Source organism: Neodiprion fabricii, chromosome 4 (assembly GCF_021155785.1).
Source record: "Neodiprion fabricii isolate iyNeoFabr1 chromosome 4, iyNeoFabr1.1, whole genome shotgun sequence".
Classification (NCBI taxonomy): Eukaryota; Metazoa; Arthropoda; class Insecta; order Hymenoptera; family Diprionidae; genus Neodiprion; species Neodiprion fabricii.
The window spans coordinates 8,807,861-8,816,718 of NC_060242.1; the positions used below are offsets into that span (position 1 = coordinate 8,807,861).

The 8,858-nt window shown below is 35.4% G+C and overlaps 1 long non-coding RNA gene across 1 annotated transcript; it reads right to left on the bottom strand.

Moving 5' to 3' along the window:
• Window positions 1–382: 382 nt before the first annotated feature.
• Window positions 383–6,000, bottom strand: LOC124181404. Its single transcript, XR_006870452.1, has 3 exons — window positions 5,987–6,000; window positions 5,554–5,559; window positions 383–593 (listed from the first exon to the last, which is right to left on the bottom strand). It is a non-coding gene; the product is annotated as an uncharacterized LOC124181404 (long non-coding RNA).
• Window positions 6,001–8,858: the final 2,858 nt, after the last annotated feature.

The window sequence follows — 8,858 nt, forward strand, 5'->3', positions numbered from 1 at the left end:
AGAAAAACCTGTTGGACACTGTGTCGGATTCATTGCTGCCAATTTTTTAGTTGGAGATTTTATTTTCAACGCATGGTAATGTTTGTATTTATTTATTAAGGGTATGTTCCGATATACACTGCGAGCACTGTTCAGTGCTCTTACTGGGGAGAAATTCGTTCCGTTATAGACGGACAGTATACAGTCGCAGTATCCTAGGGAAATATATGACGTCATAAATCGTCGTCATTTTTCTACTGTGAACACTGGTGCTTTCGAGGTAAGGTGCTCTCAGTGCTTTGATCACGTGATCAACAGTGTTCAGAAATTTAACAGCTTCCACTATTGATAATTATTATGATTGAATATTGTCATTTGAAAATACCGGCCTTTGAAAACAAAAATGGAAAATTTGAATAAATTGTGTTTATTGCAATGTGAAACAAATGTTATGTATGAAATGAAAGTAACGCCAAAAAATGTCGATCACAGTATACTGTACTGCGTTCCGTTTTAAGCAGTAACCAGTATAGCTAACTATAAAGAAACGGCTTCGCAGTATACTAAATTGACGACACACCTTACAGTGCTCGCAGTGTATATCGGAACATACCCTAAATGCAATGATAATCTACATGCGTTTCACAAATGTTTTTTTTTCCTGGAGCGCTCAGTGTTTCTAGATTTTTCGTATAATGCATGAGCGGACTCTAGTGACTGAATTAAGAACCTCAAAGCGTTCCAACAAGCACCAAGGCACAGTGTTCGACCGTGTAACACAGTGTCACACTGTGTCTCCTTGCTGGAAAGCTCCCATGGGCTATTCGTATTTCACAGTTTTACGAAATTACAGTCACGGTCGTATATACAGGTCACGAAACTCTAGAGGAGGGGCGGGGGCGGGTCTCTTACTAGGGTGCGTTCCGAAACTAGCTGTCAGGGGTAATAGCTCCCTAGGACAGAGGCCAAGTTACCGACGAACTAGGCAGTGCAAAAGAGATAAAAGATCGATGATAGCACCTCGAGCTAATCTCGGAATGCATGTGTGTCGGAAACCTACCACAAGTACGGAGGGGTATATAAGGGAGTACTATAAGGTGCATTCCAATATTTGCTCCAGTGCTGTCAACAATCTTTCACTTATTTTAGGCTACCGAGTTCGTGGGCAGCTTTGCCTCTGTCCCAGGGAATTTTTAGCGCTGCCAGCTAATTTCGAAACGCACCCCTATTAGTAGCAGTGTCCTTGACACTACTCGATTGCAGCGCTCGAACTTCAGTGGCCAATATCCGAAACTTGAGCTTCTATTGAGACGCACACCTACCAAGGGAGTTTTCGCACTTGTATATACAACCGTGATTGCAGTGTAACCAGGAAGTACTTATTTCATGAGTGTAGCATCCCATCAGAATGTTTTACCATCTCTCTATTATAATGTGTTAACAAAATAGTATACCTTTAAGCTTGGCACGAGAATCATGAGATGAAAATGAAGTAAGGTATTTTATCTAATTGTAAGATTAATTATGTTGAGAAGTGATCGGTCGTGAATAAACTTTGTTCACCTGAGTTTTATTCTTCTAATAATATTAATACCACAATTGACTAACACTCAGAATACCCAACTCTAGGTGTAATATTATCTAATAACACCATTTGTGAAATACGGAGAATAGAGCCGTATTATAGGCAACTTTGATTACACTGCATAACCTTGAAGATAAGACCATGCTGCAATTCAACAAGAGCGTTACTTTAGTTCACAGGATAAAGTATACGAATGCTAAAGTATATTGCTATTATGGTCTATATATGAATCTAGTTAGATAAGTAACTGCGAACTTTCGAAAACCGCTACACAAATCAACTAATATAAATTATAGAACTCTCATCAAAACGCCGTATTATAGGCAATATATGCTCACAGACCATTGATTTCTAAATTAATTGGATAGTGGACTGCACGAAGTAGACTGGCTGCGCTGCCTAGTGGACCCAATTGATCAGAGCCATTTGCAATTTTTACGGGTCCGTTTCGAAGCGGGCAATTCGAATTTAAAGCTAACCATTTTCACACATGAATAAGTTAATAAATTGAGGTAAATGGTAAAGCTTAGTGCCTAATACTAGGAAAAAAGACATTAAATTAATAAAAATGGTGAAGTGCTCATACCGTTGACTGAAGTCAACGCTCATACTGTGGGAAAAGTTCGAGCCGAACAACAATTAAATTAATTCTAAAAATACAAAATTGAAGCACAAAGGTCAGAAATTATATTTCCATTGTTCATAACCAATATCCTTTTTTCATTAGAATTATATTTATCGGCATTTTTTAACCCGAAATACAAGCCTTTTATGAAAAAGAGCGTTCTTTGTTTAATCTACAGTTGAACTACTGTGGAGGTACCACATGCTCAATGAAGTACATATATTTACTTGAAACATTTGGTCAATGCGTCAATAAACTAATTGTAGGCTTTGAACCATGTATCCGATCAAGTTTCCTGTCGCAGAAGAGCCCCAAGTTTGCCTTTTCCTCCCCCCTCCCCCCCGGCCCCTCACCGGCCTTCCGGTTCCACGCTGTAACATGTTAAAAGGGTACCTGTCCACTATCCAGTCTATATAGTAGAGATCAGTGTTACAAACGTTTTCGAAGGAAATGCAGAACCCTGATGCAGGGCCGTATAAAACGCTATTCAGAGAGCCCATTATAAACAACGACAAGACACCCACAGGTAAATTCAACATCAATCTAAATATATTGTAATCACACATTATATAATCCTTTAGGTTAATGTAAACCATATCCGTATTGTAATAAAACACTACAATGAAGAATCTTTTGATGTCCTATATAAGGCACTATAAGATCTTGGAAGTAACTCAAATTGTACGAGTATCAACGCCGGATGATAGGCAATCAACTTATGAGTATGTCTCGGAAGCCTTGGAAAACCATCCATCCCAACTACTAAAAATCACAAAATAGCTAACGAAGGCTCAAGAAAGCATCAGATGAAGAGGAAGTGAACACCTAACCTGCGGCCATTAGAATTAAAAATGGCCATAATTCTGATGAGACTGGGTTTGATTTGGAATTTTCGCAGGACGAATCCTATCAATACACGGAGCAAAAACTGTGAAAACACGTATAACGAAGTATACGATTTAGAGATGGACTGAGCTCATTCTGTTGAAGAACCAATATCTTCTTCCGTGTAATGACTAATACGACTCATTACAAAATCTGTAATGCGCAAGCGTGCATTTCTAAATTTACTTTGTCGAACGTCAAGGACACCTTTCAATTTCTTTTACATTCGCACCTTCTTTACCTTAGTTTCAGCAGTTTTAACAAAAGCATTCTCAGTATGACGAGACACGTACAAAAATGCCTCCTAATGTCTGAAAATGTGGATATAATACATGACAAATTTGATAGAGTGAACTTCATATTGAAGTAACATTTTAACACTTAACTTCGGTACATACTGTATCAAAGAATTTGCGTGTAGACATAAAGGCTATTGCAAAGCCGTACCGTGTGAAAAGCAGTTTATAAAGCAAAATACTGTCCGCATGTCCCCAAGCTAGCCTATTATTTATTACGAATGAGCTTTACTTTCCTCATATGTCATAATAAATCATAAATATTAATTTCTAGTTAATAGTGAACGAAAAAATATTATGTCTTATCTAAATACAAAATTCTTCAATTATTCATACTTAATCATAACCTAAAGCTTTTGTACCTTTAAACATATAAAATATACATTAGTTTTGTTATGCTATAGCAATGCTTACCACTCATTATTATATATGCACATTTGTCGTATTTTAAAGTTAAATATGAGTTCCAGTCTGTATTCACAATCTCATGTTATATATTTCTTATCCCATTTCTGATTAATTCTTAGTGTTCCTTTTTAACCTCATTCTTCTTTGTATATGATTTTTCCTTTCCTTTGTGCGGATGCGGTCTCCATGGAGTCGAAGCCCGTCTTCATATTGCTCATGAGCTTGGAAAATCCTGATTGGAAACTTCTTCCTCACAACTTATTCACCAAGTCTTGATGTAAGACTGCAGCAAGCTGTCTCTTTTGCTGTCTTGTTGCCAGGTTATGAAAAGATCTTCTCTGACTCATTATATTGTTAATATATTTACAATATTATATTATTACATTATATACATGAAATAACATTGAAACACATATCTTGGATATTTATTTTCATTGAAAGATGTATTCATATGTAACGTTTACTTAACGAAATAAACAATATTAATTTATATTTTTTGCGCTCACATACGTCCTGAACGCCCACATGCGTACCATAGATAACTACCAATAAGTGACGTCGCGCCTACTATAGGATACCTTGACATTAAGTTGACATGTGGTAAATAAGAAAAGAAGACTAGCAATTGTCTTGATCGGTTAACTTCTAGACAACTTGTACAAGGTAACTCCTAGCGGACGTTTTCGAGGTAACTTAGCTTATTTATCTTTAAGTCGACTTTTAGTTATGTCGGTAAGTTATCTGAACACAGTCATCCTAAAGGCAGCTTTCAGACACTGTTGTTTACTCTGTAACCCTGACCATTCCTAATTTTGCCGATAATTTTTTAGACGTAGATAGTGTCATTCCTAAGACCCTCCATTTATTTCTTTCAATATTTTTAAGGAAATAATTTTGAGTTACAAAGTTTCGAACCTTCTTAAAGTTCTAATTTTATTAAAATTGACGAAAAATTCTGGAAAATTATTTTTGTTTCCAGCCCGTTTAAGATCGGTCCCACAGTGGCATCTTTTTGTTCGTAATTTTGAGAGTTGTTGGAAACTTTTGGATTGACAGAGATTAATGTTTAACGTTTTGAAAATACTAAAAAAAAAGTCTGAAAGCGGTTCGCATTCTACGAAAAGCATGTCAAAATTACATGTGAAAGGTAAAATTAATTTTTTTCAATTCTCCCGAAACTTTCAAATAGGATGAGCTAATCTGTAAATCCTAGTCAATGAGAACTATCAATTTTTTAAAATATAGAAAAATCAATGGTTGATCCTATCCCAAATTTTTTTTCAAAATCAATAAAATAGACAATCTAAGTTCTGTAGATTCTTTTAAAACTGTCAACACTAAAAGAAATTTCTGTGTGGTTTACTATATTTCATACATTTCTGACATTTTCCAAGTTTTCGCCATAATCAAAAACATAGTATCGGGTACAAAATGAAAATGAGTTTTGTAGCTGTTATCAGATAATCTAGTATGTTTTATTATTTTTCTTGAATATTGTAACTCTTACTATATTTGATTGTAACTATGGCAGTAATTTCGTATTGGTGCGACAGAAAAGACGTACTAATTAACTAATCAAATATATTCAATATTGCAAAGACGATAAAATGCAGTGTTGCTAACTGTCATGCCTCTAAATATTAATTACCTACATCATTTTTCCTTGAAATTACAACTATATAACAAATTAAATTTTTCTCAGTGACGGTATTATCATTGTTCGTGAATAGTACGTTTCTTGGAAAAGTAATAAAAACTAATCAAAAGATAATTACCATCCTCTAATAATCTTGACGTGTTTTCCAAAGAATGGAGAAGGAAATTTTGAAGTTTATGGAAATTTTCAGTTGGTCAAACATTGATGTTCGTCAATCCAAAAATTTTCAAAGGGTTCAAAAATTGGAAGAAAATTATTTCACCGTGGGAGTGACCTCAAAATGATCTTAACAAAAAGAGGATTTTTCAGAATTTTTCTAAGATTTTGAAATAGATGGAAGGTTTCAGAAGGTTTACTGAATACCTGTAACATCGAACTTATTTAACAAGCGACATTCAAAAAAATAAATCAAAAAGCTTAGAGATGCCATACAATCACCCAAAAAATTTAAGTAAAATTCAAATGGTGAAGGTCAAAATTGGTCGTTTTGTCGTGGAATGCCCCATACACGTATAATATATGTATACTTATTATTGTCAATGGCATTTCACCAAATAAGAGCTCGTCAAGTTCAGATTGTTGGACGGTATATGCTTTGTAAGTGCCAGACAGACTCTTATTGGACATCTTTTACGCATCATAACTTACATACAGTTATAACCATCCGCATGCGCACTTCATTCTTCTTACTAATAGTTTTCGAGTTTATCCGCCTCCCTTCCAGCTCTCACCTATCAATCATCTGTACCTACTGAGCATGCCATCTTGAAAAGTTGTTTAAAAATATATTTTGCTCGCCTGCGTGTCCAAGTTCCACGTCTTTTTATAATTTACCGTGAGTCTTTGTGAATTTACGTAAATGTCAGACATTTTCACAGCCATCATAAGAGTAGGATATGAAAATTTATTAACCGTCCGTATAATTTTTCGTTTTCTTTTCATCGTAATATTATACGGGGTGGTCCGTTTTAAGCGGTTCGAGCGAATATTTCGAAAAGAAAAGGAGCTACTAGAAAAAGTCTTACGTAAAACTTGTTATTGGATTTCAAGGAGGAAAGATGATGCTGATACGGGTCGACTTGTGGATGTTCCAATTTTTGAGATTTTTCAACAGACGTTTGGTTTTAGATAGATCACACGTATTTTGGATGCTGGCAACGAGCTGATAGCGAGATCAACGTTTGGATCACGAATTTAATGGTCTCAAACTTTTTAGCAAGGGTAAGGAACAACGAAAGAGTGCGGAAGCTGAGGTAAAAAAAAAAAAAACGCGGATGAAATTTCAAGCCATTATGTTTTTTTCACGTCTTTGAATTCGTCTTTGATCTCCTTATCCAAAATAAATGTTCCCTATCTAAAATTTGGCGTAACTCGCAAAATCTGAACCGTGACATACTCCATAAGTCGCCATAATGACATGTTTACAGTTTGTTGTGTTGAGTTTCCTATCACAGAAACTGTTTCTGAATTTGTAAGGAAATGCGACAAATTTCATACAAAGATTGAGTTTTATGGCTGTAGTAAAATAATAGCAATATTTCAATCACTATGCGAAATCTCTGTAATTGTTTTAGCCTTTAGAAGAACTCCGTACTGGTAAGTTAGAAAACAATCAATGGAGAAATTCTGATATTCTTGACACCGTTTTGGGTGCCTTAAAACTTTAGAAAAGTTCAAAATCCGTCGCAATCTGTCCGTAAAGTTTTTCTACTTTCACGTGTAAAAGATGTTTCAAGATTCCTGATAAAAATGGTCAATTATTCAGACAAGACATTACGTAATATAATTTTTTCAGAGATCGCATGTTGGATTTGTTATGCAATGTGTCAATGCGATAAAAATGTGCAGGCAGGTTTTTTGTTCGCCATGCACTTTATAATTAAAAGCAACAGTCAAGATCCTCAAGACACATCGAGACACAAAGTGTACTTAGCTTGATTCTCAAACAATTTCAGTAACATACTAATTTCATCAGATAATCTACGTCATTCGTATTTCATACTCGGATTCGAATGGAGAAACTTCTTCAACTCACGAATCTAAAAGGTATAAAATTTCGTCGAATCGTTACAGAAATAATTGCACTTACGATCAAGTACTGATGTACTATTGGAGTCACGAATATAAAGAGACGGGAAACTTCTTACTCGTGATTCAATTTCCGTTCAATTAATTTGAGTTGATATCGAGCGAAACACATAAAGTTGAAAAACGACTTGAATTAAAATTAAATACGACCCGGCTATAAACGTAGTGTTATTACTGCTATTAAATGGCATTATTTGATTTTTGGGACCCCAAGGTGCCAATTGCCTACCTTATAACACGAGCATGACTTGTCATTATCACCTTGTTTGGGCCCTGCTAGAAATAATGCTCGTCGTAAACAGAAAATTTTTTTGCGATGATGAGAAACAGAAATTAATGTGTCACTCATGTACAGGTATGTGGCTTTCCATAAAACACTCCTGAGGCTTATATTGTCGCTTGCAGGCTTTATTTTTGGAGTTGATGGTACAGACTGTGAATTAATTCTTTCAGGTATTGCGTCGATTTTTTGGGTAATAAATATTTTCTAATCGTACATTATGCGTTATTGAATGCATGTACATACTTGTGGTGATACCAATCTCTCCAATGAAATCTGCCAAAGTGAAAATCACACAGACCAGCCAAGTACTTACCGTAGAAAGTGTGTTTGGATAACTGTTATAAATTGCATTAACTTCTTTGTTCCCGTTACATGGATGTGGACAAATTTTTCATAACATTGAGTAAAAAACTTATTTATGGATGGTTTTTGCGTTAGAAAATGATTTACTCTTAAATTTCAACCGATTTTAGTATAATTGGATGAATGCTAGGCTGGGATTCGATAATTTTGCGAGTGGCACGATTGATTATTATATTGAGATCGACATGTAATTGCTACATCATTCATCGAGAGTACTCTAAAAGTTGTGCTATTGACGATCCTGCAGACACAAGTGAAAAGTAATTTGACGTCGAATATGATGATTTATTTGGGAAATACTTTCCAACATTATTTGAACACGATTCATGTAATTGACGATTCGTCTCCAATTAGTCGTATCGTACCTTTCATTGTTAATTGATTTCCTCTTCCCTACGCCAGAGGTGTAATATGGATCAGGTACAGCCCTTAGAAGAAGGTGTCAACTGATGCGTGCAGAAAGAGAGATGAAACAGAAATAAAAAGTGCGCATCCAACACTGTGAGCCAAGATTTATGATCCAACGGGTTCGACCTTTAGAATTATAAGAATGGATAAGCAGGGAAGAATAGAAATTTTGGTTGCAATCAACGTTAATCTTATCGTAAAATATATATACTTTGCTCATCAAGTCGGTTTGTAGGCGGTCTCGAACTAAGTATATATGAAAGTCCGAGCTCGGCTGGTCT